A 25,177-nucleotide genomic window follows, 5' to 3' on the forward strand; every position below is an offset into this window, starting at 1 on the left:
ATTGATAATCTTTTTTGACTCTTAAAAAATCCCAAAAGTTCATTAATGGAGTCTTTTTGCACTTGAACAAATTGTTAAAGATTTTGTAAAATGTTTTCCAAAACTTGGGCTAAGTTTCAATCCACATATATATTATAGTATGTATTTTCATAACGAAAATGCATTGTAGCTCTGTGATAAAAATCTTTTTGAATAAATCATAGGTCATGGATTGAAGGCTTGCATGTCGACTCATTTAATGTAATAACTCTCCATAAGTTTAATATCCGATTCGGACCGGGGCTTGGGTTCGGGTCGTGGATCGAGGCTAATCGGGCTGAGGTGTTGTGATGATGCAATGGGTGCTTTGTAGGTGTACTTAACATGTTGGCGTCAGTGCGTAGAAATGGCGCCCTATTAGTGCACCGGCAAGAGCAACACAGGCTGCTTCACAACAGTTGATAATGTTAATTGCAATGCAGGCTGTTTCGCAGCTTAGTTTGAGCTAGAGGGTGATTGTTGGGCTTCTAGCTTGAATATATTAAGTGGTTTGGTATGGCCTTAGGACTTCTGAAACGATCTGTTTAATGGGCTCATTAACAAATCCGTTAATGGTGTAGTGGGCTGAGTGGGTGTAATTAACCTGAGCTTTGGGGTGCTCTCATTTATGGGCTGACAACTCTTGTGTTGGATCATACACTATATAAAGTCCTCTAGTCACCACTAGAAAAAGATATAAGCTTTCTCACCTTTCATCTAGAAACTGTAGTTCCTGTTTGAGTTCAATTTTATGCCAGACCAATAAGGTCATAATCCAAAGTCTGACTAAGGAGGTCACCTAGTGCCTAAATTTGATCAAGGTGATCGTTGAGGATCTGGTTGGTGCACTCAAGTTGCTATTCCTGAAAGCAATTTAGTTTTGGGACCATTGCACTGGAGTAAGCTGAATTTTGCTTTAAGTACATCATTTTAGGATGCACAACAACTCAAACCAGATTCAACAGTAAGTATTCAAGAAAAGTTCACATTTTCCCCTTTTGTTTAACATTCTTAAAGCAACATTTTCAGTCTCACAATGGATCCTGTAAGACCTATGTGAATTGACTGTCAGCTTTGACAGAACCGACTTTTATGCATAGCAATGCGAGTTGATCTTTTGGATGCAACTCCTGAAAATTTATTACATTGTCTTAGAAGTCAAGCCGACGTTCAAGGAGGAAAGACACAACCGGTAAAGCAAACTGGGACCGTGATGACACCTTTTATAGAAGTTATCTCCTCAATTGTCTTGCTGGCCAATATTTACATCCACCAAGTCTCTGCAAAGGATATCTGGAGTGCACTAAAGCAGCGGTACAAAGATGAGGAGAAACTTTTCAAAACATATCTCATCGACAAGTTTCTCAACCTCAAAGTTTGAAGATGACAAAGAGGTTTTACCTCAAGTCAAAGAGGTTGAAAAGCTTATCATTAAGTTAAAAGATGAGAAAATTGAGCTTTGCAACGCCTTCATCGCATGTCCCACATCAACAAACTCCCTCTTTCGTGGATGTCTTTCTTAACAGACATTCATATATAGGAAGAAGACACGAGTTTTGCTAGCATACTTGAATAATTTACAAGATTGAGGATGAAATTAGGAATTGCACTAAAAACAAGTTGCTCGCTAAGCAATATGCGTTAACTAGCATGATACCTTGTCACACCTATCCATAGATGCAACAACAACAAAAAGAAGAATTTTAACAAGAAGTTCAACACTGTAAAGATTCTTAATGTGCAAACGAAGGAGGTCCAAAAGAATGGTCAATGCTTCAACTGTGGAAAAAGAGCCACTTTGCAAAGGCATGTAAAGCACCAAAAGAGAATACAAATAACATCAACCATGTTGCTAAAGTTCAGAACTTTGCGGCTATGCTTTTTCAGGTGACAAATTCTCCTAATGCTTTTGAATGGTGGTTAGATACATGTGCTCATGTCATGTTTGTATTGTTAGGAATGTTTTACTTCTTATGTTATTGCTAGTGAAAATATATCAATGGCTAACTGGGATAGTTGTGATAACGCTTACTTTTGGAAAGACTCTTACTCTCAAGAATACGAAGTATGTTCCTTCGATTGCAAAGAATTTAACGTTTGGAAGTCTGCTCGATGATGTTGGAATGTTGCTAGATCTCCAAGGAGTAAAAATTGTCCTATCTTATTAGAAAGTTTATTTTGGCAATTCTTATCACATGGATGGAATGTACAAGATAAGTATTCTAAATTTCCTCAGCTATCAATGAATTTTCTGTTTCCGTGTGCTTCTTTTCTCTTTGTTATTATTAGTTGGTCACGTTGATTATAAAAAAATATTGGACAAATTTTTGAAACCACTTTTTTTTATTTTATTAAGAAAAATCGACTCTCAAGAAAAAAAATGAGCAAAACCAACCCTTTTCAGAAGAAAATGGTTGGTTTTGTAGCCAAAATTTTTTAACGAACTGCACGGGACTAGTAGTCCCGTGCAATAATTCTTGTGACCGATCCCCAACAACCCTCTCTTCTCTTTGTGGCCCTCGTGATCGACCTATCTCCCTCACATGTCTCTCCCTCTCTCCCTCACATGCATCCCACAGCCAACGAATCCCCTCTCTCTCTCTCTCTCTCATATTCTCTCCTCTCCCTTCCCCTAAGAATCACACCCCCACATGCACTCCACACTCCCACGTTCTCCCCAACAGTCCCCTACCAGCAGGCCCCTCACTTCTCTGTCCCCCATGCTCGCTCTCTCCCCTTCATTATCCCACTCCTTCAAATCCACATCATAGCGACCCTCTCCCTCAACACCAGCTCCCCCTTCTCCCCCATTGCCACCTCCACCATGTTGGCCCTATAGTTTTGATGATGATTTGTCAAACAATTTATCGCTAATCTATTCTCTAGTTTTTGTTGTTTTGTTTTTTCTCTTTACAGGTAATTCAACACACGACAATCAAATGATAAAGATTCAAGTTCATGTGTATGCATTCACCTAGGTATAAGTTTAGTTTGCTTACATATATTGTATGTTTATATTTAAGCTCAATATATGAACACTTAACACAGATTTGACGTTTCCTATCATATAAATGATTTTTCATCAAACTTTGTTACAATAGTTTTTATTTTATGTTTACAGCTCATTCACACTTCTTTATATATATATATAATATATGCATGTTACATATATACGTTTTAACAAATCATATCTCAATTTTTATGTTCACGAAAATACAGGTTTTCTGAACACTTTTCAAAAATAGGGAGTTTCCACAAATAAAAATTGATTTTCCAAAAATTCCTTTTTAAACATGTTTATTTCATTATTTAGAAACTTTCCCTAAAGTTTTACTATTTTTGGAATTAATTTGATATTTTTAATGTATTTTTAAAATCAGCCTAAAAATCTATCATATGCCATGTATCAGTTTGCGGTCGACCGTCACGGTCGACCGCCATCAGCAAACTCTCTTAGTATGATTCTTATGTGCTCGCGGTCGACCGTGAAGGTCGACCGTGAATCCATCCAGAGACTTTCGCAGTCGACCGCCAGCTTTCAAATCCTATTCTCAGCTTTTTTGTGCCTCGTGGTCGACCGCGAGATTTCCACGGTCGACTGCCGATCTCATCATTGCCTTTTAACGGCTATTTTCTGCAACGGCTGTCTGAGGCTATTTTGGTCTTTTCTAGTTGGATCTGGCTGATATTTTGAGTGGGTATAAATACCCCATTGCTGTTCTCTTTAAAAAAATTGTTTTAACAAAATCTTAAGTGTGTTTAAAGAGCTGTTTAAGCTGATTCTGATCATCTGTTTTAAAAGAAGTCTGCTACAACAAGAAGAAGCTTTTCATTTCAATTGAGGATCCTATCCTCATCATCCTCTACTGTTCTTCTTGTTTATTGAGAAGTTTTCCTAACTCATCTTTTCATATAGCTTATAATTTTAATTTTATTTTCATATCTTAGCTATATTTATTGAGTTACATATTTTCATTCACTGTTATCACACACACTGTATTGAGCTTAATATTCCATACTATATATTGTGGGTTGTGTAGTGTGATTTAGTGAGTGTGAGCTTCATTTGCGTTCTCATTTGTTATTGAGAACAATATCATTGTATTTAATCATTGTTGTGAGTATCACTTGTAATACACTTGTACACCAAGAGAAGTGTGAGGCGAGAGACGGGGTCGAATCCAATAGGAGTGGTGTCGGTTGACGAACCTAGGGAGAGGTTGCATCCGAGTACTTGAGGAGGAGGACACGGGCTAGGTTCCTACACTTAGTGTGTAAAGTGTGATTGCATAGTGTTTGTTGTGTGAGAGTTTTTGGTAAGCTTGTTGTAGGCTGTCTAAAAATCACAATAGATAGCTTATCCTCCATCAAACACCAATGATGGAAGTTATAATCTGACGACTTCCAGAAGGCTACAATTTGAAGACTTTCATGTAGATCGCTGAAGGTTACAATCTGACGACCTTCACGACAACCGATGAGAGCTCTAGTTCAACAGCATTCACAATCAACATCGGGAGTTACAACCTGACGACTCTCATATTTTCAAGGAGCCAAGACGAAGATTACAAGAGCCCCGCGTCACAACATCAAAACGCCAGGGTCAAACCCGCGTTACAACATCAAAACGCTGGAGTCGGACCCGCGTTACAACAAGCGAAACGTGAGCGACCCTCGCATTCGTAGGGGTCCAGCCAACACCGACCCCCGTGTTTCTAAGCTACAACAAACCAAAACGCGAGTGACCCTCGCGTTCATCAATGTTTAGCCAACACCCAACTTCGCGTCTCAATTCTAAGAGGCGAAGTTGGGTTCTGAACGCCAGATTGGGCGTTTTGACTTGTTCAAACACAAGCCGAACGGTCTCAAAACCATTTTTCCCCACGATCTGAGGAAATCACGCCCACTTAGGAGCGGATTTAGAGGGCAGTTACACCCCCTTAATCCCCTATAAAAGCGAGTAAACTCAACTGAGTTCAGGGTTCGATTTTTCTTGGCTGGAATCGACCATTGAAGGCTGGCTTTTTGGAGCTGAGAATTGGCAGCAACATGGGAGATCATTGGGCGAACTTCAGAAGAGATCGGCATCATCCTTCAAGGAAGATCATCTTCAACGTTCGGCAACAGGAGCTTCCTCATCCTTGGCTATTAACCGATTTTCGGTTTAAATCAACTCTTTTTCAAGAGTTAAAACTCGTTCAGAGTTATCAACTCGTTCAGAGTTCTAAAACTTGCCACGCAAGTTCTTCACAACATCAAATCGTGAGGAGAAGATATCGTTCCAGTGAATCAAGACGTGCAGATCGTCAACGGAGAGCAAACTCGACGCGAGCATTCGAGGGAGGCACTCCATCGCTACCGTGAAGAACTCAGTTTTAAACAAAGGAGAGAATCAAATTCGTTCTCTTCTCTTTTGTAATCAAATTGTAATCAGAATCAAAGGAATACAAATCAATTTTCTTTGTTCTTTTCTTTGCAATTTTTCGCGACTCTGCTGGGGATTAGCTTCTCTGACGAAGAAGTGGTGGTGCAATCCGATGTTCATCTCACTGGAACAACCGTCGAAACTCTCGTGGTAGAGTATGATCAAGCCAAGTTCGAGGAGGCCCTCTCTTTTGGATCCCTTAGCCCCAAGCCTATGCGCAAGATCCACAAAGTCTCCCAAGAGAATAAATCTCCAACTGTTGCTGGAATGCCAAAGAAAGTCCTCTCTTTTAGCCACAATTTGTCGAACAGCCCCTCTGCTTCAGGAGCAAGCTTAGCCTCAGCCGAACTCATTCAACGAGTTGAAAACTCCACACCCGCGTCAACACGGCGTGTCATGGGAGGTAAAAGGCCTACGGCGGAGATAGATCCAATCAACGCTGATGATGCCCCTGCAAAAGCCTTGAAACAGGCTAAGAAGAACGCTGCTCGTCGAAGAAGAAGGTCTCAGCGACGAGCACAACTTCGAGTAAATCGATCCTCCAACCAACGTGAGATTTGCATTCGTGAGCCTAAACGCGACCCTGAGCTTCGCGTTTATGAGCCCAAACATGAGCTTCGCGAGAACCAGACTAAACATGGCCCTCAATGGCGTGTTTTACAGCCAAAACACGAACCTCGAGCCTTCGTTGAACGTGAACTTCAACTTCGCGTTTCCAAGTCAAAACACGACCTTCGCGTCGACTCTAAAGAACGCGACCCTCATGTCGCCAAACCAAAATGCGACCCTCGCGTTTCAAGTGCCAAACGCGACCTTCGCATCTCAAGTGCCAAACGTGACCTTCACGTATCAAATGCCAAACGTGACCCTCGCGTTTCAAGTGCCAAACGCGACCCTTCACGTATCAAATGCCAAACGCGAGACCCCCAAATACTCTGCGTGGCGCGACTAGATTGAGGGGTGGGTATAAGAAGTTCATGGATTCAAGGTATCTCAACCAGATCCATGTTCATCAAGAGCCAGTCCTGTCCAATCATGGACTGGGGGGGTCTAATTCAAACCTCACGGTCAGTGAGTAATTCTCCTCGAATCTTTATAACAGATTTGAGAGAGTTCATATCGAGAGAAAGACCGATGCAACAAGTCATTCGTTCATTCCAATGTGAACGACTGATTCCTATGGTCCTCTCGGAATGTCAATGCTGCTCATATGCGGCCCAACTATTAGTGTTCAACCAATTTACGAACGTTGTTTTGCCCAACCAACGACAACGTTCTCACGGGAAGAAATCTCCAGAGACCGAGTATCCTGGGGTCACTATCAATGTGATCGGTAGGGGCAAAGCCTCGGGTCCTAGTTCCGATGACTCTAAGACAAGTCATTCACCGACCGTCAGAGAAATCGCTAACGAGTTTGAAGGAATCTACCAACGTACTCGGACGCGAACATGAGCCATTCCCCTATCAACTATCGGAGGTTAGCCAAAGGAATTAATTCCGATGATGAACACTCAGCCATTGCAGAGTCCCAATCATCAAGCTCTTTTGTTAATTATGAGAGCTCCGTTTATATGATGGGAGACCATGAAGATCTCGCAAAGAGACTTGATGAGTAAGAGGCCATGCTCAAATCTCAGCAAGAGGCCATCAATGAACTCTTGGCCCTGTTGACTCAACTTGTCGCAGACAAGGCCAAATCTCAGAAGATAGATTCGCCACTCAGGCAAGAATCTTCCCAAAGGGAAAGAACGTCTTCGTCCCGACCTCACACAAGCAAAGGGAAGGGGAAAATGGTTGATGACACGGCTTCTGACCAAGAAGCCCACAACCTGGAATCTTCCTCTGATGAAGGAAGAGAGATGGAGTATGAGCAAAATCCTCAGTCAGCTAAAATCGAGGAATTGGAAGCCCGCCTTAATGTCATTGCTAACAGAAGCGAGCTCCAAGATGAGGGAGTTGTCAGACCCTACCCTGCCAAATGGGACGCATCCCCTTATTCTCCAAAATTTGAAGTCCCGACGCTACAAACTTTTGACGGCACGGGATCACCGAATTAACATATCTATCATTTCAAGTCACAGACTGGGAATGTGATATCAAACGACGCCGTACTGGCTCGATTGTTCATTGGCACCCTCAAGGGAATTGCCTTTGAATGGTTAGGAAACTTCCTGCGGGATGTATCCAAGAGTGGACAGATCTAGAGAGACTCTTCCTGTCGAGATTCTTTGAAGAGGATACGGAAGTCTCCATCCATACCCTTCTCGCCACTAAACAGAAGAAGAGGGAGTCCGTCAAAGCCTTCGTCAAGAGGTTTCGAACCATGGCTCTCCGGTGTTCGTCAGGTATGACACAGTCTACCTTAGTAGAGACCTGTCGACACAACCTGCAGACCAACATCCTAGCTCGAATAGGGGTTGCAGAATGCCGTTCCTGGAGACAACTGATCTCTCAAGGCGAACAGGCTCAAAAGATTATTGCCAGGATCAAAACTGAAGAACAAAGTAAGTAGGATCAACCTGAGCAATCAGACCAAGCCCAACCTTCTCCTGAGCAGTCGAACCAAGCTCAATCTTCTCAGTCAGAACCAGAAGATACCACGGATGCTGAAGCCAATCCTTTCCAATAGGATTGCGGGTCCAATAACTATCATGTTAACGGTTAACTCTGATAGTCAAACTCGTTAGATAATGACTCACTAGGCGATGTGTTATGTCTTCTCTTTTCCCCTGCATTTGTTCAAGACTGGGGGTTGGTTTATTGGTACTTTATTGGATTATGAGTAATAAATTTTCTGAGTTGTTATGTTTAATAGAATACCTTTGTCAACCATAAAATCTACCAGAACTATCACGACCATCAACTTGTCAATCCGCTTTAATAGGATGGCAGGTCCTCTAAAACTATCACGTTAATGATCACCTCTGATAGTTCATTTTCTTCAAATACCCTCACCAATCCTCTTCAAGTAGGACGGTGGGTCTAACAAAACTATCACGTTAACCGTTACCTCTGATAGTCCATTTCCTCCAAATTCCCCCACAAATCTTCTTCAGTAGGTTGGCGGGTCCAACAACTATCACGTTAACATTTACCTCTGATAGTCCATCAACTTGCCGATCCTCTTCAACAGGATGGCAGGTCCACAAAACTATCACGTTAACATTTACATCTGATAGTCCATCAACTTGCCAATCCTCTTCAACAGGATGACAGGTCCACTAAAACTATCACGTTAATGATCACCTCTGATAGTCTGCTTTCTCCAAATTCCCCCACCAATCCTCTTCAAATAGGATGGCGGGTCTATCAAAACTATCACGTTAATGATTACCTCTGATAGTCCATTCCCTCCAAATTCTCTTGTTAATCCTCTTCAAGTAGGATGGCGGGTCCACAAAAACTATCACGTTAACAGTTACCTCTGATAGTCAAACTCATCAGATAATGGCCTACCAGGTGATGTGCCTCTATTTCGACTTCATGGATAGTGCCTCACTAGGCGATGTGCCTTGTCTACCTCTTTTTCTTCCCCTGCTAAGTCTTAATCAAGACTGGGGGTTGGTTACTTGGAATCCATTGGATTAAGAGTAACGAATCTTTCACATCGTCGAGTTAACATTACACTTCTGACGATCATCATCCCCACAGAGTATGCATTCAACTCGCATTACTCCCAATTTGTCACGTTAACAATATACCTCTGACAACAATCAACTTATCAATCCTTGCCAATAGGATGATAGGTCCTCAAAATTGCTCAAATCGCAATCTTCCCCAGCAAGACACTAAGTCTTCAAAATCAAATTCAAATCACAGGTATCAAAACTCATTGTTCCTGATGATAAACTCACCTAGCAAGTCTCCCCAGCGAGACGCTAATTCCCAAAATCTTGTGCAAGTCACAAGAACACATTCCTGTCAAGTTAACATCAAACCTATGACAAAATCAACTTATCAATCCTCATCAATAGGATGATAAGTCCATAAAGTTACTCTAATCACAACACATTCCTGTCACGTTAACAATATACCTCTGACAAATTTACTTATCAATCCTCGTCAATAGGATGATAAGTCCACAAAGTTGCTCCAATCGCAACACACATCCTGTCATGTTAACACTAAACCTCTGATAAATTCACTTATCAATCCTTTTCAATAGGATGATAAGTCCACAAAGTTGCTCCAATCGCAACACACATCCTATCACGTTAACACTACACCTCTGACAAATTCACTTATCAATCCTCGTCAATAGGATGATAAGTCCACAAAGTTGCTCCAATCGCAACACACATCCTATCACGTTAACACTACACCTCTGACAAAAATCCACTTATCGACTCTCCTCAATAGAGCGATAGGTCCATAAAATACTGTTAGGTTAACATCACACCTCTGACAGTCAAACCCCCCCAATGAACTTGTTAATCCTTTTTCAACAAGAATAGTAAATTTTCATTATGAAATCCCCAACGGATTAAAGATTTTCTAGAATTATCCTAGTGATAATAAAGAAAATTTTTGAATTTTACTTTAGGTGAAAATTCATGCCAAGTTAATACTGTACCTCTGGCACTTCCAACTTTCTTTCGGTGTTTCGAGCCACACAGGAAGAAACGACACCAAAAATCCATGCCTTCACGCATGGGAAACTTTATCCCAAATCCTAAGTAGGGATAAGCCTACGCCTAATACGCGTTGTCGGTTAGTCTTTCACCATAAAAAGGACAAAAGTCTACGTATTCAACATCGTAGCAGGTTGTTATTAATAACACCAAAATCCATGCCTCACATGCATGGAGAATTTTATCCCGAATCCTAAGTAGGGATAAGTCAACGCCTAACACGCGTTGCCGGTTAGTCTTTTTCCGTAAAAAAATAACAAAGTCTATGTATTCAAAATCATAGCATCGAGTCTAAGAGAGTTCATTCTCTTAGTATAACGTTACATGTGGAACGGATTCAAATAATTCACATGCTAGCCCGACTCAAACGGTAGTCGGTAAAGGCTTATCAAATCCGTTTATGGCTGAGGGTTTGCCAAAAATTCTATGCATGTTCGTAGGTCCATTAGCTTAATGGATGTGAGTCGAGACTTGAAACAGACGAGCTAAAGACAAATCTCAAAGACTTAGTCAAAAATATACGGAAGCCACTTCCATGTCTCAAGTCAAAACGCCGAGGTCAGACCCGCATTGCAAAAATCATGACGCCGAGGTCACACCCGGGTTCCAACTTTAAAAACGCCGAAGTCAGCCCCGCATCTCAAATTCAAAACGCAGGGGTCCACCCCCGTATTCCAGAAGCAGGATTATGATGCATACCTTCACAAAGGTCCTACGTGGCAAATCCCTTCAACCAAGATGCCTTCGAAGCGAGTGCAGAGAACGACTCCTTTACGACAAGAAATCAACAGCTCCAGGATCAGAGTGAGATCCAAAGTATTCCGAAAATTCATCTCAGTCAACCGCGAACTTTCAAAAACTTTAGAGGGGGTTCTGTAGGCTGTCTAAAAATCACAATAGATAGCTTATCCTCCATCAAACACCGATGATGGAAGTTACAATCTGACGACTTCCAGAAGGCTGTAATTTGAAAACTTTCACGTAGATCGCTGAAGGTTACAATCTGACGATCTTCACGACAACCGATGAGAGCTCTAGTTCAACAGCATTCACAATCAACATCGGGAGTTACAATCTGACGACTCTCATATTCTCAAGGAGTCAAGACGAAGATTACAAGACAATGATCTTTGCAACGCTATGACAAAAGAGATTACTTTGTGATAATCTCTTCAAGACAAGACGCGGAGGTCCTCCCCGTGTGCCAACATCAAAATGCCAGGGTCGAACCCGCGTGCCAACAACAAAACGCCAGGGTCGAACCCGCGTTACGACATCAAAACGCCAGGGTCAAACCCGCGTTACAACATCAAAACGCCAGGGTCGAACCCGCGTTACAACATCAAAACGCCAGGGCGAACCCGCGTTATAACATCAAAACACTGGAGTCGGACCCGCGTTACAACAAGCGAAACGTGAGCGACCCTCGTGTTCGTAGGGGTCTAGCCAACACCGACCCCGCGTTTCTAAGCTACAACAAACCAAAACGCGAGCGACCCTCGCGTTCATCAATGTTCAGCCAACACCCAACTTCGCGTCTTAATTCTAAGAGGCGAAGTTGGGTTCTGAACGCCAGATTGAGCGTTTTGACTTGTTCAAACACAAGTCGAACGGCCTCAAAACCGTTTTTCCCCACGATCTGAGGAAATCACGCCCACTTAGGAGCGGATTTAGAGGGTAGTTACACCCCCTTAATCCCCTATAAAAGCGAGTAAACTCAACTGAGTTCAGGGTTCGATTTTTCTTGGCTGGAATCGACCATTGAAGGCTGGCTTTTTGGAGCTGAGAATTGGCAGCAACAGGGGAGATCATTGGGCGAACTTCAGAAGAGATCGGCATCATCCTTCAAGGAAGATCATCTTCAACGTTCGGCAACAGGAGCTTCCTCATCCTTGTCTATTAACCGATTTTCGGTTTAAATCAACTCTTTTTCAAGAGTTAAAACTCGTTCAGAGTTATCAACTCGTTCAGAGTTCTAAAACTTGCCACGCAAGTTCTCCACAACGTCAAATCGTGAGGAGAATACATCGTTCCAGTGAATCAAGACGTGCGGATCGTCAACAGAGAGCAAACTCGACGCGAGTATTCGAGGGAGGCACTCCATCACCACCGTGAAGAACCCAGTTTTAAACAAAGGAGAGAATCAAATTCGTTCTCTTCTCTTTTGTAATCAAATTGTAATCAGAATCAAAGGAATACAAATCAATTTACTTTGTTCTTTTCTTTGCAATTTTCCCTACCGAGTGTGTAGAAGTTCCGGCTTCCAAACCGGATTGTGATAGTGGAGATCTCCTCGAGGTGAGGAGCGGGGAAACGTACGTTGCGTTGCTGACCAATATAACGTCTGTTTCTGTTTATCTATTTTTTTGTTTCTTTTTATTACGTTTATTTCTTTCTTATTTGTTTTTTTTTTTTTTTTTTTTTTTTTTTCTTATTCTATTACTCTTATTTCTTTGCTTCTATTTTTATATTTTATTTTTTTTTTCTTTATATTTTTTCATTTTTTTTTCTTTTCATTATTATATTCTTATTAATTTTTATATCACATTTTTTAATTAATTTTTTTTAATTTTTTTTTCATTTTATATTTCTGTTTTTTTTGATTAATAATGCATATATATTCCTTTTAATCAACTCTTCTTGCCTCTATTAATTCTTTCCCGGCTCTTTAAGGTCTAACATCACTAAGAGCCGCACTATTTTCTCCAAAATTCTTCCTTTCCTATCTCAACTCTCTTCTTTTCTTATTTGCTCTGACCGTTTTTTTTGTTTTTTTTTTTTGCACCCATCATCCTCGTCTCGACCTGCCAAACCGCTGCATTCCACCCACGACCAGTGCTGACTCCCGCCATCCTCGACACGCCATTTCAACAGCACGCCCGATGCTCAAAGTCGCTCAGTATCCGCCTCCTGCTGCCTCCCCTTCACACCACACACACCAGTCTCCTCCTCGCGGCCGCTCACCCTCCGACCGCCACCGTCAGCCCCTGAACGTCTAGCACTCCGCTCCATCCGCCGTCATCGCCCCTCCACCGCTCCGCCCTTGCTGTCCCCCCTCTACCCCCCGGATCATGCGCCTCAGTCATTGTCGTTCTCCCCACGCACCGCTGCGACATTCCCGAGCTTCTCCTCCATCTCCTCCTCGCCCGCTGCCTCAACCCTCCATGTTCTCCCCAACAGCCCCCTACCAGCAGCCCCCTCACTTCTTTGTCCCTCATACTCTCTCTCTCCCCCTCACATGCATGGAAGGTTGGTAGGGGTCAAAATTAAAGTGCACTGCACGGGACTACTAGTCCCGTGCAGTTCGTTAAAAAATTTTGGCTACAAAACCGACCCTTTTCTTCTGAAAATGGTCGGTTTTGCTCATTTTTTTTCCTTAAGGGTCGATTTTGCTTAATAAAATAAAAAAGTTGTGATTTCAAAATTTTGTCCAAAAATATTTAATATGAATAAATTAGGACTTTTGTCAAATTATGGGGTGGGGGGGATAAACCAAGTCGATGCGAAGTTTGTATGCAGCCAAGATCACAAGAAAATATTTTTATGATGTCACAAAAAGTACACAATTATTAGAGTTAATTCGCTCCAATACTTGTGACTTCAAAAGTTTTACTACTAGAGGAGGCATGCATGAAATATTTCATTATTTTCATTGATGAACATTTTGATATCATAATATTTCTTATTAAAATCAAAAGATGAAACCTTTAGTAAGTGTATTGAGTTCAAGACTCGAGTAAAAAATAACTTGATCACACGGTAAAGAAACTTAGAAATGATAGAGGAGGAGAGTATCGATCCAAGAAAGCAGAAGCTTATTTCAAAGAATATAGAATAGTTTCTTAGACAATGGTTCCCTATTCATCACAATCTAACGACATTATGGAGAGGAAAAATCAAACTCTAATAGAAATGATAAACTCAATGTTTATCACCTCTAGTCTTCGGAATTGCTACTAGGGTGAGGCATTATTAATGACATATTGGATCTTAAATCGGGTACCATATTCTAAATCTGAGATAATATCACATAAACACTTTTTAGTTATCTTGCTCCTTTAGATAATCTAAAAGTGTGAGGATGTTTTGGCTATGTTGAAATACTTGATATCAGAAGATCAAAACTGGGACCAAAGGTAAACAAATGCATCTTTTTGGGTTTGCGAAAGATAAATCTTCGTACCAACTCAATTATTAAAGCTTGAGATGCAGTATTTTTTGAGGATACGTTTATCAAAGATAACTACTTATCACTTAAATATATACCAGAGAACTCTAAATTAACTCCTACTACACCAGAAGGACCTACTACTCTGGAGTAATATACTCAAGATGGAGAAGTTGCTATTCCAGAGTAAGTTCTAGAATCTGCCGTCAAGTATGTAAGAAAGGTAAAATATTTTGGTAATGACTTATTTGTATATAATGTAGTAGATGATCCTTTAACATTTCATGATACTATGAGATCAAAAGATGCATTATTATGGAAGAAAGTTGCAAAAGATTAGATGAATTCTCTTCTTTAGAATCACACTTAGGAGTTAGTTGATAATCTAGAATTGAAAAATTCGTATTGATGGCACCAATAAGAAGTATAATGTGAGATTGGTGGCTAAGAGTTTTTCATAGGAGGAAGACATCAATATCTTCGACATCTTTGCACCAGTTTGTTGCATCATGACATTAGAGTACTTATCGCTTGGGCTGCTATATAAAAGCTTATTGTGCATTAGATGGTTATGAAGACAACGTTCTTAAATGGAGATCTCACTAAAGAAATCTATATGGAGTAACTAGAAAGCTATATTGTTGATGACATGAACAATAAAGTATGTAAATTGATCAAGTTTCTTTATGGACTGAAGCAAGCTCCTGAACTCTAGTATGAGAAGTTCAATAAAGACAATAGCGGAGACGAGTTTCAAGTCAGTGAGTCTAACAAATGTATCTATATAAAAAATGTTGGGGAGAAGGTGTTTGTTATATGTCTAGACGTAGATGGTATGTTTATTATTAGTATTGATCTGTAAATAGTCACATCTACGAAAAAGTTTCTATTAACTTAGTTTTGTATGAAAGATCTTGGAGATGTCGATGTAATTCTTGGGATCAAGACCGTTTGGTCAAAGAATATGACTGGCCTAATTCAGTCTCATTACATTGAGAATATGTTGAAGAAATATGAGTATTTCATCTTCCAAAGATCTTGATCTCATATGATTACAAAAAGAAGCTTTGAGCCAACTCAAGAAGACCGAATATAGACTTCAACATTGGGATGTTCAATAGGTTTACAAGCAATCATAGAAAGTCTTATTGGGATGCTATTGAAAGAATAATAAGGTACTTGAAAGGAACTGTGAATCTAGGCTTATTCTTCTCCGGATATCCTGCAATTGTAGAAAGCTTTTTGGATGCCAATCGGTACTTAGAATTAGATGAGTGCAGATCTACAAGAGGATTTATATTTATTATGAGAGGTGCAACAGTCTTATGGAAATCTAAGAAGTAGATAGTCATTGCACAGATATCCATGGAGTCTGAGTTTTATGCTCTGTCTATAGCAAGAGATGAGGCTGAGTGGCTTAGAAACCTCATCAAAGACCTTCTGTTGAAAGAACTGCAAGGAGTGGTGATTACTATCTATTTGTGATAATCAGGCAGTGAGTGATGTGGCAACAAACTCATTGTTTAAAAAAATGAAGCGAACAATTTGCCTGTAGAATATCACCTCAATGAGTTAATCAATTACGGAGTTATCTTAAGGATTAACATTTGTTCTCCAGAGAAAGTTGTTGATCCTATTACGAAAGGTCCAAATAAGGACTTGATGAAGAAAATGTCTGCTAAAATGAGTCTTAAAGCTATGTAAGTTTTATTTTCATTTTCCATATAATCGAGTTATCAGTTTAAAGCTTAGCTACTAATAATAAGATATTAGTTCAAAAATAACAATAAAACTTGTATTTATCATACTATGTGGAGGTTGGTTTAAAAATTTTAATGAGTTCAAGACATTTTGGATGTGGGTTGTACGTAGGAACATACCCAAAGGACTCACCAATATTATGATGAGAGTTTGATAATTTTCATAAAGTCTTAAAGAAAGATTTCAAATTCTAATTAAAACCAAGAAAGAGCACATGACCATAAACGTGCCGATCTTAAGGTAAAGATAAGCGGTTCAAGATATTATTCAACATTATTTGGTTTTATCTATGTGTGATTACTAAACATTTTTTAAGTGATGGTTCAAGACCTAGTTCACCATGCACTCAATTGCCTTTTAGTTGATCTAAAAGAGGATTGAAGACTATACGACATCTTCTTTATGCACATTGGTTAAAACAATGATAGTTTGAAACTTATAGGATATTGTTAGAGTTTTTGTAAAAACGTTTTCCAAAACTCTTATATATATATATATATATATATATATATATGTGTGTGTGTGTGTGTGTGTGTGAAAACTTGTGTCAACTTAACTGGATAGGGAATAGTGTGTTCACCAAAGTTTTTAACCACTTATATTACCTAGGGATCCTTTGTCTATGTATATTAAAAAGCCCTGTTTTATATTTAATAAATGCTGGACTAGAACTTCGTGCGACATCAACTTAGAGCTTGATAGGAGTCTTGCTCTCTCTCTTCCTCTCTCTCCGTCTCTATCATCTCTCTCTTCTATATATATATATCATATATATATCTATCATATATATATTATATATATTATATCTATATCACTATATATATATATAGTACTATAATATATATATATTATTTTTATATACTTATACTATATATATATAATATATATATATATATATATAATAATAATATATATATAGTATATATATATATATATAATATAAATATATAATTACTATATTAGTATGCTATTTATAACAAAAGTTTATATATATATATACATACATATTAGTATGTATTTTAATAACAAAAGTACACTATAACCCAATGATAACATTATTTTTTGAACAAATCATAGGTTATGGGTTTAATGCTTGCTAGAGGCAAGCCTCAACTCATTTAATCTAATAATTCTCCATAAGTTTAATATCAAACCCGGGCCCAGACTTGGACTCGAACTCGGACTCAGACTCGGACTCGAACCTGGAGCTATACTCGAATTCGGGTTTAGGTCATGGATCGGGGTCAATCATGCTGAGGTGCCATGATGGTGCAATGGGTGCCTTGTACTGTTGTACATGTACTTAGCACGTTGGAATTAGTGCGCAGAGGTGGCACCCTGATTAGACATAAAATCATGTGCACAAATTGTAAGAGAACAACTATCTAGTACATAAATTAGATGACGAACCCACAAGGAATGTGTGTGTTTGAAAATTTTAAATTAGGACCTAGAAATATTTGGAAAAAGAGTGAAATATAGTTGTAGAGAGGGAATTGTCATAAAATTAAAAAAAACTAAAACAAGAGAGGAGAAGGAGATAAGGAGACAAGGAGGAAACAAATAAAAAGAAAAGAGAACAAAGAGGAAACTAAACAAAATAAAAAGAAATGGAGTCAAGAAAAAAATGGAAGTGGGAATAAAATAAAAACAAGAAAACATAAATAAGAGAGAAATCAAATCTAGAAAGTGCGAGGAAAAGTAAGTAGATAAATGAGCAACCTAGAATTAAATTCATTAGTTAATTTCACTTAGGATTTAAGAACTACTCTCTTTTTATCATATTTTATTTTAGATTTACTAACATAGATTATCAAACCACTAAAAGAAAGCATAATCTATCAAATTATCGTCTAAGCAAAATTCTCATGCATCAAAATTCTCATCTAACCAACTAAGTAACAATTCTAGAATTCTTAAGTGTAACCTATCTAACTACTCAAGATAAGTATATATTATTAAGTTCTTCTTCTACCAATTAGTTCTCTGGTTAATTATCCTAAACTTGATCAATTTAAGCATAAAGAAAGTAATCCATAAAGAAATTAAACTAATTTCATAAAATTCTAGAACTCCTACAAGAATTGGTTACTCATTTTGCAAAATAAAAATAAGAAAATAAAATTTATACTAGAAAACATAAAAGAACAAGAAATAGATTTAAAAGAACAAGAAATAGATTTAAACTAGAAGTAAGAAAATCAAAACTAGCTAACTATAAAAAAGAAAAAGGACAAGAAAATAAGATTTATACTATGAGCATAAAGAGAATCTAACTACAAAAAATAAAAGAGCATGAAAGTAAATATGCACTACAAAGTATGAAATAAATCTAATCTACCAACATAAAAAATAAGAAAATAAAATCCTAAAAATATGTAATTCTAAAATAAGAAAATAAAATGATAAATAAAAACTTACATTATAAGGGGTTGACTCCTTAAAGGAAAATCTTCATTTTTATCAACAAAGAAGATGGAAAAAATTTTAAAAGGAGAAATTTTTTTATTTATTGCAAACAAAAGTTTATAATTTTAAAATATCTTCTCGATGAAAAGCAACCCTCTTCTCCAAATAGAGTTTTTACAAGAATTCTCACACCCATACCCCTCACTTTGTACCCTTATTTATAGCGTATTGTAATCAACAAGAGTCATTGGATTAGTCTTAAGCTCTAAGAAATAAATCTCAGCTATTAACTGATTATGTTACAAAATAATCGGTTGGCAATCGATTAGCCAATTAATTGGTTCCTAATAGTATTTGATTCTTTATTGACTTGTTAACTCGATTTTTTTCTTTATATTTTGAGCTTTTGTAGACCTCCTCTTGACTTGATCCTTGGCTTCAATAAATGGTAGAAAATTGAGGGAATTTGGTTCTTTTGGCCTCTTATTTATTAACTCTCTATTACCTGTAAATTATGATAAAAATTATTATTAGTCTATATATTTATTCAAATAAAATATGAGGGTATAAAAGGGTAATAAAATATGATGATCATGCGCTACCAGCTCATCGTCGGTAGCAGCGCAAACTGCTTCGTAGCATAAATTGAGCTAAAAGGTGACGGTTGGGCTTTGCAACATAATTTGAGATAAAAGGTGATTGTTGGATCAGACACTTACATAAAGTCGTCTACTCAACACCAGAAAAAGATACAAGCTCTATCGCCTATCCTCTAGAAATAGTTGCTCCCGTTTGAGTTCAAATCTATGCTAGACAGATGAGGTCACAGTCCGAAGTCAGACCGAGGAGGTCGCCTAGTTCTTAAATTTGATTAAGATGATCATGGAGGGTCTGGTTGGTGCACACCAGTACGCTCAAGTTATTATTCCTAAAAGTAATTCGACTTTGGGATCCTTGCACAAGGGTAGGCTAAATCTTTCTTTAGGTGCAGCGTTTTAGGACGCACAATAACTCAAATCAGTTTTCAACTGCAAGCATTTAACGAAAGTTCACATTTCTTGTCTTAATTTTTTCCTTTTGTTTTAACACAAATACTACAGGTGTCTATCTGCACAAATAAACTATAGGAGGTATATCTGCAGTTGGCCGATAGTACGGGATCAAGGGGGTATATCGCAATTAACCCTAGAATTAAATAAACATAATTGTCTACAAGCATAAAGGAGGCCACTTTACAAAGCCCAATATATATTTGGCATCGTCGTCGGCCATATATTTCAAAGGGAAATAATATGGGCTGGGTAACAAATAGGCCTAGTACCGGTACCTTCAAACAAATAAGAAATCCGATTGAATTAATGCCATAGATGGTTCATCTATGCAACTAATTCTCTGCTCCGTGGTTCAAATACCAAGCCCATTTTCTTGAAAATTCGATGGATTTGACGTGGGCGCCAATTTTCCTCCGTTGATGTTGTTATGGTGTTACCTCCGAAACGTAATACCTAGCTTGCTACTCACTTGTATTAACATTTCTTGGTATTTGACTTGAGTGCATCAGATTGCAAACACTAATCATGCTTTTGTGGTCCTCACTTTAATTTTTTGGGCTAGTTTTATAAACATAGAAAATAGTATCATGCATGTTGAACTTAACCTTTAAGAATCTAACCTTTTCCTTTATCATTGAGAAATTATTCATTTTGACGACACGAGCAAATGCTAGTGCTTCTGATCATATGGACAAGTTCACAATCTTTCTTCATTTATTAGCAGAGGACCACAGGATTTTGCTACAAATATCAGCAGACATGAGAACAAGCAAATCCCATGGCCAACTCAGCTCGCACTTTTTTTTTTTTTCAAACAAGTTCACCCTAATTTTGAGACCCATGCATGTGAGACATTAATTAGAAGAGAAACTTTGGCCTACAAAATAATGTTACATTAACCTATGCTGAGAGTAGATGGGGGGCCTTCATATAGACCCAAAAAATGGATCATAGCTTTGTCCGTTCAAAAGATAGTAAAGAGTGAGTTTTGGAGAGAATATGAGTGTTGATTATGTATGTGAGGTTGAGAGATTGAGAGACGAGAGTTGAGTGGTTCCTCTTATAGTTCTCCTTAATACATAGTGGATTTCTCGTATTGTTATCTCGTGGATGTAGGTCAAAGTTAGTCGACCGAACCACGTAAATATCAGTGTTCTTTCTTCTTTATTGTAGTTATTTTCTATCAAATTGATTGTGGGTTAACTTCCGAGTTGTGTATATCGTAGTAAGCAGTAGGGGTGAGCACGGTTCGGTTCGGGTCGGTTTTTACCAAAATTTGAACAACCGAACCGAACCACCTACAATTCAAAACCGAACCGAACCATTGCAAATCGGTTTGGTGCGGTTCGGTTCGGTTTGTTCGGTTCTAACTTCATCAAGTATAACTTCACTTTAATTTATCTTTTATATATTCTTATTACCCTATGCCAGCATGTATTTATTTTTTAACTTCACTTTAATTTATTATTCTTGCTCATGTATGTATACTGTTTTTAAGTGAAGTAACTTGTCCTTTTGGATTAAATACTAGACTCCAACGTTGTAATTTTTTAGTAACAGACTTATTCATAAACGGGTAGGGTTTGAGGCAGGGGAATATATTCGGTTGGTTCGGGTCGGGTCGGTTTGAAAAATTGTCAACCCGACCCGAACCGCCTTATTCATAAAACCGCTTTTTTCAGGTCGGTTCGGGTCGGTTCGGTCGGTTTTTTCGGTTTGAACCGAACCGTGCTCACCCCTAGTAAGCAGGGAGACTAAATTTCCCAACAAGTAGTATCAGAGCCATGATAATGAATCCGGGAGCGAGCTCGCAAGATAGATGTCGTACAAAAATGAAGATCGACGGCTTTACAGGAATCAAGATGAAGAAAAGAAAAAACAAGAAGGCACTGCATCGGCAGGAACACTGTAGCAATGGAAACACTGTTTGGGTGAGAATTTGGTTAAAAAATTATTAAATCAAATCCGACAGTGCAGATTAATTTATCTTCTAATCGAGGGATAGGGGGCGGATTTCGACGATCTAAGAGTTGATTCCTAGGTTTTGAAGTGCTCTGAACGTGATGAGAGGGTTTGATTTTTCAGATTTTATTCAGATTGGTCAGAAAGTGCTGATGAGTTCTGATGATGATAACGAGACAGATCTAATGGCAGATAGGATGAAGGGGTATGTGACGGATGAACTGGTGTAAAGAATCAGATGTGATACTAGCAGTAGAGTTGTTAATATATAATTATTCAGTCATCACAGAAGCAGGAGTTGGTCAGTGTGTAAACTCGATGAGGACAGTGCTAGATTAGGTGGAGCTTGCAAGCAGGCACGACTGAGTGACACACATGCTGATAGAGATGGTGATGTTGGACTTGAAGATGATGAGTGCTTATATTCGGTCCAAGCCAAGTGATGGAGGAGATAGAGGCATCCGGCTCGTAGTGTGGAGTAGGAGAGGTACACCGATATAGTTTGAGACGAGCAATATAGGTGGAGCACAAAGGACAACAAGCATGGGGAGGCTATTGTTAGGCTCAAGTTGGGAGGAGAAGCATAGTTGATTTGCTTCTAATGTTAGGGGTGACGAAAATCTCTTCGTGCACACAAGAGAGATGGGAGCGTCACGACAAGCTAGGTGACATAGTGAGGGTCACGGGGCATCTAGTTGGAGTGCAGATGTTCTGATTAGGAGAGAGAGTGCTTCGATTTGAAGTGTAAAAGAATAAAAGACGTTGGCGGGAGAGGCAAAGTTTTAAGACGACAATGATATATCTTTAAGAAAGTTTGAGAATCAAATCTAAGGTGGAGATTATTGGGATTGTATCTTTGATTCTTTGTATAACTTCATGAGAATTAGGTAGAATTAGAGATCTATCATAATTAGGAAATTGGGTCCCGTAATGATGAGGAGTTTGAATATTATTCTAATTAGGAAGTTAGGCTAGAGATATGTTTTGGTTTCCCTATATATATTCTTCTATAATTAGAGGGAAAAAAAGAACATGGAAGAGAGTCAATATTCTTGTAATATAGGTTTAGCAAAAGGTGTAGACTGATTCTAGAATGTTGTGTGAGAGGCGATGGACTTCGTAGTTTTTGTCCATGCAAAAGATTATAACATTGGGAGAAGGTTTCGCAGCCTTTGTCCGTTCAAAAGATTATAAGAAGTGGATTTTGGAGATAATATAAGAGTTGATTATGTATGTGAGGTTAAAAGATTAAGAGACGAGAGTTGAGTGGTTCATTTTGTAGTTCTCCTTGATACATAGTAGATTTCTCGTATTGTTACCCATGGATGTAGGTCGAAGTTGGTCGACCGAACCACGTAAATTTCGATATTCTTTCTTCTTAATTTTAATTATTTTCTATCTTGTTGATTGTAGGTTAACTTCCGAGTTGTGTATATCGTAGTAGGTGGGAAGACTAAATTCCCTAACAACAGCATTTGCCTCCTGTCTGCTAATGCTACTTCTTGTTAGTAGGTTGGTCGTTGAAAGGATTACAGAGGGAGCAAGTGGTTCTAGTTAGACACGGCAGAGGTAAAGAAGGTTGTTGATGAATATGACAAACAAATAATTATAAATGGTGAAGTTTTTCGTGGTTTAAATTTCAAAAAATTGCCAGGGATTTTTAGGAATTTAGAAAAAATATCATAAATATTCTCGTCAAATGAACAACTATTTTTTATTTTAGCATATAAAAATGTTGATATCTAATATTTTTTGCTGTAATATAAATCTAATTATACTTAAATTTTGATAAAATGCATCCATTCATTTGTTCAGAAAATGTTTTTCTATTGAAGATTGATAGAGTAATGTGATAGTCTGCAGTTAAAGAGAAGTTGTGGTGAGGGTTAAGATCAATACTGTTATATTCTAGCATGCTCTTGCATGTTAATTATAGGATTAATTTCACAAAACCTCTGTAGACTTTGGAGGGATGTTGCACATAACCCCTCTTCAGAACTCTATTTATCTCACTTAAGCCGCCTTAAACAATTGGGTGTCTCACAAATTAAACCCCATTGACCTTTAGCTTATATGTCATCTAACCCATATGCTTGTAATTTACAAATAATTATAATATATTTGAGTGTAAAATTTCCAAACTTTATCACTTGTCATTTCTAGGCAACATACTCCTTCCCCTAAAGTTTGAGTTTTTTCCTCTCAATAAACTTTTTTTAGCAAATTACAGGCATGAGGTTAATTGAGATAAGCAAGTGAGACACCCCAAAGTTTTGGGGGGTTAAATGAGAAAAATAAATTTTAGGGGGTTATGTGCAACACCCCCAAAGTTTAGAGTGGTTTTGTGAAATTAAACATCAAATAAACACCAGCCTTTTATGGATTGAAACCTTGACTCATGCAACAATATTAATTTAACTTCATGATTGTTAGGAATTAAACATGGATTGTTCTAATACTATTTTTAAAGTCTTTTTGTCACAACACCAAAAACTCTATAATTGTAATGATGTTTGAGGGTTATAGTTTTATATTCTAACATTTATATTCGCATGCGTAGTGTTAACTAGGGTACGAATTCTATCTTATCTAGAAGGACAATTTTTTAAGAACACCAATGTTTCAAATTTATATAGCAAAAAATCGACCTTTGAGTAAACATACAGACTAAAAACAAACAAACAAATAAATTAATTAATTTTGCCAGCTTCAAAATAGTAGAGCACTCCAATCTACTCATTGGAAGAACACCACACCTACTCCAGTACTCCCTACTTCCCAGCATCAGGAAGACCTATATCCAATCTCCCTTTGAACTACCTCAAGGGGGGCACTGTTTATAGTTTGAATACAAACGTAGTTGTTGATAATAGTGTATTGTAGTGGGTTTTAGTCCCACATTGCTTGGGAGAACAAACCTCACACTCCTCTACTTGTATAAATATATGTGCACACTCAATATTCAATTCAAGGGAAATTTACCCAAGATTCTCTCTCTCTCTCTTACTTTAACATGGTATCAGAGCTAGGGCTATTTCCCTTTCAATAAAATTTTTAACGCTTTTGCGTTCTTTTGCCAAATCTTGGCCTTATTGCTTTGCAGCCGTTTAATGTTTTATTTTTTTTTATTTTTATTTTTAATTATTTGGCGTTCATCTGCCAGATATTTTGGCCTTGTCGTTTTGCGGCCTCTTAACGCGTTTCGCGTTCTCGTTTAACCTTCGGGTTCTATTTTAAACCTTCGGGTTTCATTCTAACCTTCGGGTTCTATTTTAAACCTTCGGGTTTCATTCTAACCTTCGGGTTCTATTTTAAACCTTCGGGTTTCATTCTAACCTTCGGGTTCTATTTTAAACCTTCGGGTTTCATTCTAACCTTCGGGTTCTATTTTAAACCTTCGGGTTTCATTCTAACCTTCGGGTTCTATTTTAACGGCATTGTCGTTTCAAGACCGTCTCTCGGTCTCAAATTAACGGCATCGTCGTTTCAAGCCGTCTCTCGGCCTCAAACGAACGACATTAGTAACAGCATCTCGACATCTTAACGTCTCAAGATTGCTGTTATGGCTCCTTCAGAGAAGATTCCCAAACCACCTTTGCCCCTCAATGATCAAAGTGACTGGGCAGGGTGGTCCACCATTGTCACCAATGCCTTGCGTGGCGCTGGTTTGCTTGATCATCTCACCAGTACGGGACCAGTTCCACCGTCCATCAGCACTGTTGCTTCATCCAGTACTATTGCCTCTGGCAGT

The sequence above is a fragment of the Asparagus officinalis genome, chromosome 8, assembly GCF_001876935.1.
Source record: "Asparagus officinalis chromosome 8, Aspof.V1, whole genome shotgun sequence".
Lineage (NCBI taxonomy): Eukaryota > Viridiplantae > Streptophyta > Magnoliopsida > Asparagales > Asparagaceae > Asparagus > Asparagus officinalis.